The following is a 13379-nucleotide window of genomic DNA, read 5'->3' as shown; positions in this document are numbered from 1 at the left end:
AAAAACAAATTTTTTAAATTTTGATCGCTGTTGTTCCAATTTGTATTTGATTCTACGAGTATATTTTCTATATCGATTTCTTTACTGTGTAGACGTTTTTGTAGATTTATTTTTATGTAATTTAATTGACGTTGAAACATTCGTTTCGAAATGCACTTCCGCAAATAAAATTAAATGACAGATATTTACCCTTGGTAAAACGTTTTTAATTCATTATTGTAATCGATACATTTTAATATTATTTATTTTCTATTAACAATTAATAAATATACTTTTTCTGAAATACATCTATCTGTATTTTTCATTTAAAAAAATTCGTTTTATATGAGTACAAAAAAGCCGGCTCGTGTGGAATTTTTTATATGTAATATGTATAACGGTAGCGAAAATTGAAATGCGATATCGCGGAAAACATTGAAGATAGATAGTTTGATAAAATTCGAAATTAATTAATCTGAAAATGAATACTTGCGGAGAGAAATATGCGTTAGAGTTTTGTAAACCAATTAATTAAATCCGTGTATAAAGACATCAAAATTTGGTCAGCTCGGTAATAAAAGAATGGGGTAGAATAAATCTGTAGGGGAACACAAAGATTTGAAAATATAAAACAGATTACTAGTAATAATATTGGCGCAAAAAATTTAGCGTAAAAGATAAAATAATTAGCATCAATCAAGCCAAACGACCGATAACGCAAAAGAAAATGAATTTTTACATTTTTAAATCCTAACCCTTTCCCTTAGATATTTTGTTGTTTTTATTAAAAATTTAAGATGTACGGTTCAATCTTAACTATTCCTAATTAACTAGAAACGCGTTCCTGTCTACGAGAGAAAAAAGATTTGAATACGTAATTTTTTTCTTATTTATTTTTATTCGATACCACCAGTAAAGCTGAGTTGTGTAAAAAAAATGTCTTACATAGTTCTATGTGTGCAAATATATATTCCTACTTCCCGATTGCGTTACGATGTCTAAAACAGTTAATGGATAAAACGTTACGTTTGTCAAAAATTCATTATTCGATCCATACCAGAAACAAAATGCTAAATTTAATAATTTTATTAAAAATATACATTTCTTTTATTGTATATTTCAAAAAATATATACAATAAGAATTATTTTTTTTGTTAAATATACATTTAAAAAAAGTGTTTAAGAATCGACTTCTGTATACTGTTGATATCTTTTAATTTTCGTCACAATCGGTAAAGGGGACGGAGATACAAACCTCATTGGCGTCGTATTTCAAAATTTCACTCTAAGGATAGGTGTGTGCTTTTACATAATTTAATGCTCCTTAGGTAGCTAAGATAGTTTCTGATGATGTTCGGTCTAATTCATGAGCCTCCATAAAGGGGTGAAGACAAAAAGCTCTTTAATCTTTTTTGACGATTCTGGATTCGACTCAAAGTTACTTTTGTAATAATGATTCTAGTACATTGACATATCACATCGATTAGGTATGTATTTAGACTAATTCATTCCTTCAGGGATAATAATATTAAGTTTTTTCTTTTACAAAAAACTTCTACAGCGATATATGCTACTATAGCAGCTCTAGATATAAAAATAAAGTATATAGATCGGTAAAAAAAAAAACAAAATAAAAAACTGGTATTTTTTAAAGGTTTTGTGGCTTAAGGATGTATTAAATTCAAAAAATAATAATAAATTTAAATAAATTGTAAATATACCGCAAAAAAATTTTATTCCAGTGTTCCGAAATAAAAAAAAATGATTTTTGATAGACGGACGTTTGTACGTATGTATGTATGTATGTTAGCCTTTATTTAATAATTCTTGATCTCGTTGACGATTTTCTTCAAACTTTTCTACAACAATTGGAAAAAGGGTGGGATCGTTTTGGCCGAAATAAAATAAAAACCTTTATAGGGACGATTTAGCAAACACCTTTTCTTAAAAAATCCCCAAAATTTTATATTTTATTTTTTTGTAGCTGTATCTTGCTTCAGAAAAAAACAGTTAATGGGAGTTTCTATTGCATTTATAAAGTCTACATCAATAGTTCTTCAAACCACTGTAATGGTCTGTCATGAAAAAGTTATTTTAAAATAAAAAAAATTTTTTAAAATTAACTTATAAAAAATACTTTTTTAAAATTCAGTTTAATTTTAAATCCATGTGGCAATATGCCATTGAATTTTAAATGTAAGACTCGTAATTTTTGGGAGTTATTACGCTTTAGTATTTCTTAAAAAAAAAATAGCCAAAAATGTTAATCCGCTTTCTAGAAATTTACAACTTAGATTATTTAAAATAAACATTTACCACTAAAAAATATTTAGAATATTTAAATCCGGGAGTAAGCGGGTATGTAAAATTAATGTTACTTTACAAATTTATTTAACGATCAACAAATTATTTTCCTTTCACCAGCAAATGTTAAAAGATCTCGTCAACTGTGGTGGCCGTCCTCTCCAACTGGGAGTTGTTCGGATGAGTCAGTTGTCTCTGAGCTGGTTTTCTCCGTTGATCCCGGCGTAAGCTCTGGTGGTCGTTTGCTCCGTCTTTAGAGTAGTTCGTGTTGGTCGCTTTTCTCGGTGCCGGTTTTTCTTCACTTACAAAACCGTCGGAAAAATAGATGTTCAATTATCGGGTTGTGAAAATAGTTTAATCGTGTTTTTTATTTCGTATTAAACGTAGGTTTAAATTATAAGAAAGGAAATGTAGTAAGTTAGAAAAAATGTTACAATTAAAATATTTTTGCTATTCAATTTGTATCAGACTAACTAAAATATAAATATGTAAAATCATCGTTTGTAAAAGAAAATAACCGAAAAACCCTATAAATAATTTTGGAAAAGTATAAAATCAAATCGTGTAGCATTAGCCATTACCGAGATGCTTGCAAATCATTTTTAAATGGCAACGGTTCAAATTACACTGTTTATGACAAAAAGGTAAAAATTCGTTTTCACGAGCGTAAAATAATACATACAATATAATTTTAAAATATGTTGGGGGAGGTAATTAAATAAAATACTAAATCATAGATTTACTTTAATTGCACTTTTTTAGCAAAACCCGTTGTCGGTGAATGCTCACCATAGGTACCCCATTTAACCTCTTTTCACCTATGGTGCTTCTTAGCCAATTTTTAATTGGAAGAAGAAACATAAATGAACGCTCGGTAGTACTTGTTGTGCAGGGTTGTGACCGCACTCTAGTAATCGCAGAAAACGATTAGCTATTTGTTAAAACCTGAATTATTTTGGCGCTTTCTTTTCTAGTTCCATGTATTGAAATACAATTTGCAAATTCATCAGTGAAATTGCAGGTGATTTGTGTGCATAAAATCTCACTTACAACGATGATATGATAGAATAATGCATTTTGTAAACTAAAATCTTCTAAATTGGGTTGTAGTTTTGGCCGGATGATGAGGTCTATGCATCAGTCGGCGAACAAAACGAGTGGCAGTTATACCAGCATTCAAATGCATTGCGATGTCTCCTGATTCCTTTAAAACGGAAGTCGGAGTCGGGATGTTTGCCACATCTTCCCCGTGAACTCGGGTTTGACTATGGTAAAAGTGTCTTCAATTGAATTGCAATATATACGAGGTTCCCATATACCTGAATATTCAGGGATAAATGCTATTGACAATAAATGAAGATCTGCACGCCACTGCGTGCATTTCATAAGCATTGCTGCATTTCCTTCGTAAAATAATACTAACGAGTTATCCTTAAATCACAAATGCTCTTGTGTTTAACGGGCCACCTGGTCTCTCATACGAATGCTTGCGTCGTAATACGGAATGCATGCTTGATAATTTCAAAGCGAATTTCGAATTTCTGGGATTTTGTTTGTCTCAAGATGGCCCGCTCATCTCCTTTTCCAGGCACGGTGGAACATCTGTCGACGTCTAACCTTATAAACATATTCGGGCCTGGGTTTGGCAATATTCTCTGTGTGAAATTCCTACAAGCTGTACAAAGCCACAAAAAATTTGTTCGGATTCTAATCTACTTGTATTAGGAATAAGTGAAATAATTTGAAATATAATATACAATATCAAACAATATACATTTTTAAAAGAATGACGGGGATGTTGAAAATTAAAAAAAAAAAAAATATTTTACAAATTTACTTAACAAATTTATTACTTCTTTAACAAAATACATTAAAATATGAAATATGAGTACAAAATTCTATCAATACAAAGAATAAATATTTTTTGAAATAAACACAGTTTAGATGAATTTTTTAAACAAAAAAAAATTAATGTTACTTTACAAATTTATTTAAGGAATAACAAATTATTTTCGTTTCACCAGCAAAACATACATGATCTTGTCTGCTAGTGAAAGAAATCATCTAACTATAATAATAAATCTAATAGATAGAATAAAAAGAGACAGGTTGAAAATGCTATCCACAGTTCAAGAGTACAACAAACTTATAGCAGTTAATTGCCAAAGATAATTAAAAACATTAGATTTTTTCATAAATAAATAACAAAAAAACCAAGAGCTAAATTAGTTAGAAATATTTAACAAAAAATAAACTATATTAAAAAAAAATATTTAATCCATTATGTTGCGTCCTATGTTGCGTTGAATGTGGCCCACACGAGCAACCCCCAGATGTAGAGGAGACGGCGCACACGGACTTTCTTCCAGAGAAAGGGAGAAACAAAGCACCTTCGAGTCATCTCAGGAAGAAACGACCCCTCCGATCGACTGCAGACGGAGAGAAGGACCTAACACCCGCAGGACTCCAAAGGCTTAAGACCCACCAACCCCCCTTAAGTGGCTTAAGACCCACCCACCAGCCGAGCCATCCGACTCGATTGCTGGGCGGCTCTTAAGCCTTGAAGTTCCGAGTGGGTCCAATCAAATCTCGGAAGAGCTACCGGAAGGATCGTTTCCTAGCAAAGCTAAGTGTGAGAGAAGGAAAAGGGAAAGAGAAGTAAAAGTGGGAGAAGAAAAAATAGGAACAGTAAGAAAAAAAAGAGGGAACAGGAAAAAAAACGTAAATGGGAGAAAAAGGTAGTGAAAAAGGAAAAGGACTATAATTGGGGAGGGGACGAAAAACCAGTAAGCGGTTAGTTTGTGCCTGATCACAAATCCCGGAGTAAGCGGGAAAGTACAATTAATGTTACTTTACAAATTTATTTAACGAACAACAAATTATTTTCCTTACACCAGCAAAAGTTACAAGACCACCTTGTCAGCTGTTGAAAGAATACATTTAACTATAATAACAAATCTAGTAGATACAATAAAAAGAAAAACTTTGAAAATCCTATCTTTAGTTCACGAGTACAACAAAATTATAAAATTAAGAAAATATAGTGAACAAAAAAACAAAGGAAAATAAGAAAAAAATGGGGAAGAAGGTTGAGAAAATGGAAAAGGGTGTAAACACCTGAGCGGCTCGTTTATGCCTGTTCCTATGATCCGGAATAAGCGCTGGTGGCCGTCCTCTCCAACTGGGAGTGGTTCGGATGAGTCAGTTTTCTCTGAGCTGGTTTTCTCCGTTGATCCCGGCGTAAGCTCTGGCGGTCGTTTTCTCGGTCTTAGAGTAGTTCGTGTTGGTCGGTTTTCTCGGTGCTGGTTTTTCTTCACTTACAAAACCGTCGGAAAAATAAATGTTCAATTATCGGGTTGTGAAAATAGTTTAACCGTGTTTTTTATTTCGTATTAAACGTAGGTTTAAATTATAAGAAAGGAAATGTAGTAAGTTAGAAAAAATGTTACAATTAAAATATTTTTGCTATTCAATTTGTATCAGACTAACTAAAATATAAATATGTAGAATCATCCTTTGTAAAAAAAAATAACCGAAAAACCGATTAAATAATTTTGGAAAAGTTTAAAAACAAATCGTGTAGCATTAGCCATTACCGAGGTGCTTGGAAATAATTTTTAAATGGCAACGGTTCAAATTACACTATTTATGACAAAAAGGTAAAAATTCGTTCTTTCGAGCGTAAAATAATACACACAATATAATTTAAAAATAGATTGGGGGAGAAAATTAAATAAAATAATAAATTATAGATTCACTTTAATTGCACCTTTTTAGCAAAACCCGTTGTCGGTGAATGCTCAACGTAGGTACCCCATTTAACCTCTTTTCACCTATGGTGCTTCTTAGTCAATTTTTAATTGGAAGAAGAAACATAAATGAACGCTCGGTAGTACTTGTTGTGCAGGGTTGTGAAAGCAATATCAGTAGAGCCGCTCTCTAGTAATCGGAGAAAACGATTCGCTATTTGTTATAACCTCCTTTTTTTTGACCGCTTCTTTTTCTAGTTCCATATTTTGAAATGCAATTTGCCAATTTATCAGTGAAAATGCAGGTAATTTGTCTGCATAAAATGTAACATAACGATGATATGATAGAATAAGGCATTTAATAAATAAAACGTTCTAAATTCGGATGGAGTTTTGGCCGGATTATGAGGTCTATGCATCTGTCGGCGAGAAAACGAGTGGCAGTTATACCAGCATTCAAATGCATTGCGATGTCTCCTGATTCCTTTAAAACGGAAGTCGGAGTCGGGACATCTGCCACATCTTCCCCGTGAACTCCCATTCGGAATTTGTCAAATTTTATATATATATATATATATATATATATTCATATTTTTTTTTATGTTTTACAAATTCGTCTGTGATATTAGTTGTAAGACTTTAAACATAATAGTTTTAAGTTTTATCTCCTTTTTTAGTTTTAAGTTTTATTTATTTTTAATATGTTAGTTTTTAACGTAGTTTTAAGTTACGTGTTAGTGTTTTTGTTATCCGAGAATGGGCCTTTTACACCCATTCCGGATTTTGTTTCCTGTGATAGTAGTTTTAAGTTTTAATTTTATCTAACAGCGGCGATGATAACGTTCAACCGTTTTTCGCCCTAAAAAAACAAAAAAAAAAAAAACAACAAAAAGGAAAATGCATTGCGATGTCTCCTGATTCCTTTAAAACGGAAGTCGGAGTCGGGACGTCTGCCACATCTTCCCCGTGAACTCGGGTTTGACTATGTTAAATGTGTCTTCAATTGAATTGCAATATATACGAGGTTCCCATATAGCTGAATATTGAGGGATAAATGCTACTGACAATAAATGAAGATCTGCACGCCACTGCGTGCATTTGATAAGCATTGCTGCATTTCCTTCGTAAAAAAATATTAACGAGTGATCCTTAAAAACACAAATGCTCTTGTGTTTAACTGGCCACCTAGTCTCATACGGAATATATGCTTGATAATTTCAAAGCTAATTTCGAATTTCTGGGATATTGTTTTTGTCTCAAGATGCCCGCACATCAACTTTTCCAGGCACTGTGGAACATCCGTCGTAATCTAACCTTATAAACATATTCGGATCTGGGTTTGGCAATATTCTCTGTGTGAAATTCTTACAAGCTGTACAAAGCCACAAAAAATTTGTTCGAATTCAGTTTAATTTTTTATTCAACTTATTTCTTTATTAACTTGCAAAGAAAATAATATGAAATATAATATACAATAACAAACAATATACATATTTAAATGAATGACGGGGTTGAAAATTAAAAAAAAAAAAAAATATTTTACAAATTTACTTATCAAATTTATTACTTCTTTAACAAAATACATTAAAATATGAAATATGAGTAGAAAAATTCTATCAATACAAAGAATAAATATTTTTTGAAATAAACACAGTTTAGATGAATTTTTTAAACAAAAAAAAATTAATGTTACTTTACAAATTTATTTAAGGAATAACAAATTATTTTCGTTTCACCAGCAAAACATACATGATCTTGTCTGCTAGTGAAAGAAATCATCTAACTATAATAATAAATCTAATAGATAGAATAAAAAGAGACAGGTTGAAAATGCTATCCACAGTTCAAGAGTACAACAAACTTATAGCAGTTAATTGCCAAAGATAATTAAAAACATTAGATTTTTTCATAAATAAATAACAAAAAACCAAGAGCTAAATTAGTTAGAAATATTTAACAAAAAATAAACTATATTAAAAAAAAATATTTAATCCATTATGTTGCGTCCTATGTTGCGTTGAATGTGGCCCACACGAGCAACCCCCAGATGTAGAGGAGACGGCGCACACGGACTTTCTTCCAGAGAAAGGGAGAAACAAAGCACCTTCGAGTCATCTCAGGAAGAAACGACCCCTCCGATCGACTGCAGACGGAGAGAAGGACCTAACACCCGCAGGACTCCAAAGGCTTAAGACCCACCAACCCCCCTTAAGTGGCTTAAGACCCACCCACCAGCCGAGCCATCCGACTCGATTGCTGGGCGGCTCTTAAGCCTTGAAGTTCCGAGTGGGTCCAATCAAATCTCGGAAGAGCTACCGGAAGGATCGTTTCCTAGCAAAGCTAAGTGTGAGAGAAGGAAAAGGGAAAGAGAAGTAAAAGTGGGAGAAGAAAAAATAGGAACAGTAAGAAAAAAAAGAGGGAACAGGAAAAAAAACGTAAATGGGAGAAAAAGGTAGTGAAAAAGGAAAAGGACTATAATTGGGGAGGGGACGAAAAACCAGTAAGCGGTTAGTTTGTGCCTGATCACAAATCCCGGAGTAAGCGGGAAAGTACAATTAATGTTACTTTACAAATTTATTTAACGAACAACAAATTATTTTCCTTACACCAGCAAAAGTTACAAGACCACCTTGTCAGCTGTTGAAAGAATACATTTAACTATAATAACAAATCTAGTAGATACAATAAAAAGAAAAACTTTGAAAATCCTATCTTTAGTTCACGAGTACAACAAAATTATAAAATTAAGAAAATATAGTGAACAAAAAAACAAAGGAAAATAAGAAAAAAATGGGGAAGAAGGTTGAGAAAATGGAAAAGGGTGTAAACACCTGAGCGGCTCGTTTATGCCTGTTCCTATGATCCGGAATAAGCGCTGGTGGCCGTCCTCTCCAACTGGGAGTGGTTCGGATGAGTCAGTTTTCTCTGAGCTGGTTTTCTCCGTTGATCCCGGCGTAAGCTCTGGCGGTCGTTTTCTCGGTCTTAGAGTAGTTCGTGTTGGTCGGTTTTCTCGGTGCTGGTTTTTCTTCACTTACAAAACCGTCGGAAAAATAAATGTTCAATTATCGGGTTGTGAAAATAGTTTAACCGTGTTTTTTATTTCGTATTAAACGTAGGTTTAAATTATAAGAAAGGAAATGTAGTAAGTTAGAAAAAATGTTACAATTAAAATATTTTTGCTATTCAATTTGTATCAGACTAACTAAAATATAAATATGTAGAATCATCCTTTGTAAAAAAAAATAACCGAAAAACCGATTAAATAATTTTGGAAAAGTTTAAAAACAAATCGTGTAGCATTAGCCATTACCGAGGTGCTTGGAAATAATTTTTAAATGGCAACGGTTCAAATTACACTATTTATGACAAAAAGGTAAAAATTCGTTCTTTCGAGCGTAAAATAATACACACAATATAATTTAAAAATAGATTGGGGGAGAAAATTAAATAAAATAATAAATTATAGATTCACTTTAATTGCACCTTTTTAGCAAAACCCGTTGTCGGTGAATGCTCAACGTAGGTACCCCATTTAACCTCTTTTCACCTATGGTGCTTCTTAGTCAATTTTTAATTGGAAGAAGAAACATAAATGAACGCTCGGTAGTACTTGTTGTGCAGGGTTGTGAAAGCAATATCAGTAGAGCCGCTCTCTAGTAATCGGAGAAAACGATTCGCTATTTGTTATAACCTCCTTTTTTTTGACCGCTTCTTTTTCTAGTTCCATATTTTGAAATGCAATTTGCCAATTTATCAGTGAAAATGCAGGTAATTTGTCTGCATAAAATGTAACATAACGATGATATGATAGAATAAGGCATTTAATAAATAAAACCTTCTAAATTCGGATGGAGTTTTGGCCGGATTATGAGGTCTATGCATCTGTCGGCGAGAAAACGAGTGGCAGTTATACCAGCATTCAAATGCATTGCGATGTCTCCTGATTCCTTTAAAACGGAAGTCGGAGTCGGGACATCTGCCACATCTTCCCCGTGAACTCCCATTCGGAATTTGTCAAATTTTATATATATATATATATATATATATATTCATATTTTTTTTTATGTTTTACAAATTCGTCTGTGATATTAGTTGTAAGACTTTAATCATAATAGTTTTAAGTTTTATCTCCTTTTTTAGTTTTAAGTTTTATTTATTTTTAATATGTTAGTTTTTAACGTAGTTTTAAGTTACGTGTTAGTGTTTTTGTTATCCGAGAATGGGCCTTTTACACCCATTCCGGATTTTGTTTCCTGTGATAGTAGTTTTAAGTTTTAATTTTATCTAACAGCGGCGATGATAACGTTCAACCGTTTTTCGCCCTAAAAAAACAAAAAAAAAAAAAACAACAAAAAGGAAAATGCATTGCGATGTCTCCTGATTCCTTTAAAACGGAAGTCGGAGTCGGGACGTCTGCCACATCTTCCCCGTGAACTCGGGTTTGACTATGTTAAATGTGTCTTCAATTGAATTGCAATATATACGAGGTTCCCATATAGCTGAATATTGAGGGATAAATGCTACTGACAATAAATGAAGATCTGCACGCCACTGCGTGCATTTGATAAGCATTGCTGCATTTCCTTCGTAAAAAAATATTAACGAGTGATCCTTAAAAACACAAATGCTCTTGTGTTTAACTGGCCACCTAGTCTCATACGGAATATATGCTTGATAATTTCAAAGCTAATTTCGAATTTCTGGGATATTGTTTTTGTCTCAAGATGCCCGCACATCAACTTTTCCAGGCACTGTGGAACATCCGTCGTAATCTAACCTTATAAACATATTCGGATCTGGGTTTGGCAATATTCTCTGTGTGAAATTCTTACAAGCTGTACAAAGCCACAAAAAATTTGTTCGAATTCAGTTTAATTTTTTATTCAACTTATTTCTTTATTAACTTGCAAAGAAAATAATATGAAATATAATATACAATAACAAACAATATACATATTTAAATGAATGACGGGGTTGAAAATTACAAAAAAAAAAAAAATATTTTACAAATTTACTTATCAAATTTATTACTTCTTTAACAAAATACATTAAAATATGAAATATGAGTAGAAAAATTCTATCAATACAAAGAATAAATATTTTTTGAAATAAACACAGTTTAGATGAATTTTTTAAACAAAAAAAAATTAATGTTACTTTACAAATTTATTTAAGGAATAACAAATTATTTTCGTTTCACCAGCAAAACATACATGATCTTGTCTGCTAGTGAAAGAAATCATCTAACTATAATAATAAATCTAATAGATAGAATAAAAAGAGACAGGTTGAAAATGCTATCCACAGTTCAAGAGTACAACAAACTTATAGCAGTTAATTGCCAAAGATAATTAAAAACATTAGATTTTTTCATAAATAAATAACAAAAAACCAAGAGCTAAATTAGTTAGAAATATTTAACAAAAAATAAACTATATTAAAAAAAAATATTTAATCCATTATGTTGCGTCCTATGTTGCGTTGAATGTGGCCCACACGAGCAACCCCCAGATGTAGAGGAGACGGCGCACACGGACTTTCTTCCAGAGAAAGGGAGAAACAAAGCACCTTCGAGTCATCTCAGGAAGAAACGACCCCTCCGATCGACTGCAGACGGAGAGAAGGACCTAACACCCGCAGGACTCCAAAGGCTTAAGACCCACCAACCCCCCTTAAGTGGCTTAAGACCCACCCACCAGCCGAGCCATCCGACTCGATTGCTGGGCGGCTCTTAAGCCTTGAAGTTCCGAGTGGGTCCAATCAAATCTCGGAAGAGCTACCGGAAGGATCGTTTCCTAGCAAAGCTAAGTGTGAGAGAAGGAAAAGGGAAAGAGAAGTAAAAGTGGGAGAAGAAAAAATAGGAACAGTAAGAAAAAAAAGAGGGAACAGGAAAAAAAACGTAAATGGGAGAAAAAGGTAGTGAAAAAGGAAAAAGACTATAATTGGGGAGGGGACGAAAAACCAGTAAGCGGTTAGTTTGTGCCTGATCACAAATCCCGGAGTAAGCGGGAAAGTACAATTAATGTTACTTTACAAATTTATTTAACGAACAACAAATTATTTTCCTTACACCAGCAAAAGTTACAAGACCACCTTGTCAGCTGTTGAAAGAATACATTTAACTATAATAACAAATCTAGTAGATACAATAAAAAGAAAAACTTTGAAAATCCTATCTTTAGTTCACGAGTACAACAAAATTATAAAATTAAGAAAATATAGTGAACAAAAAAACAAAGGAAAATAAGAAAAAAATGGGGAAGAAGGTTGAGAAAATGGAAAAGGGTGTAAACACCTGAGCGGCTCGTTTATGCCTGTTCCTATGATCCGGAATAAGCGCTGGTGGCCGTCCTCTCCAACTGGGAGTGGTTCGGATGAGTCAGTTTTCTCTGAGCTGGTTTTCTCCGTTGATCCCGGCGTAAGCTCTGGCGGTCGTTTTCTCGGTCTTAGAGTAGTTCGTGTTGGTCGGTTTTCTCGGTGCTGGTTTTTCTTCACTTACAAAACCGTCGGAAAAATAAATGTTCAATTATCGGGTTGTGAAAATAGTTTAACCGTGTTTTTTATTTCGTATTAAACGTAGGTTTAAATTATAAGAAAGGAAATGTAGTAAGTTAGAAAAAATGTTACAATTAAAATATTTTTGCTATTCAATTTGTATCAGACTAACTAAAATATAAATATGTAGAATCATCCTTTGTAAAAAAAAATAACCGAAAAACCGATTAAATAATTTTGGAAAAGTTTAAAAACAAATCGTGTAGCATTAGCCATTACCGAGGTGCTTGGAAATAATTTTTAAATGGCAACGGTTCAAATTACACTATTTATGACAAAAAGGTAAAAATTCGTTCTTTCGAGCGTAAAATAATACACACAATATAATTTAAAAATAGATTGGGGGAGAAAATTAAATAAAATAATAAATTATAGATTCACTTTAATTGCACCTTTTTAGCAAAACCCGTTGTCGGTGAATGCTCAACGTAGGTACCCCATTTAACCTCTTTTCACCTATGGTGCTTCTTAGTCAATTTTTAATTGGAAGAAGAAACATAAATGAACGCTCGGTAGTACTTGTTGTGCAGGGTTGTGAAAGCAATATCAGTAGAGCCGCTCTCTAGTAATCGGAGAAAACGATTCGCTATTTGTTATAACCTCCTTTTTTTTGACCGCTTCTTTTTCTAGTTCCATATTTTGAAATGCAATTTGCCAATTTATCAGTGAAAATGCAGGTAATTTGTCTGCATAAAATGTAACATAACGATGATATGATAGAATAAGGCATTTAATAAATAAAACCTTCTAAATTCGGATGGAGTTTTGGCCGGATTATGAGGTCTATGCATC

This window comes from Lycorma delicatula, chromosome 7 (assembly GCF_047948215.1).
Source record: "Lycorma delicatula isolate Av1 chromosome 7, ASM4794821v1, whole genome shotgun sequence".
Lineage (NCBI taxonomy): Eukaryota > Metazoa > Arthropoda > Insecta > Hemiptera > Fulgoridae > Lycorma > Lycorma delicatula.
The sequence above is the reverse complement of the archived record's forward strand: the minus strand, read 5'-3'. Positions refer to the sequence as shown.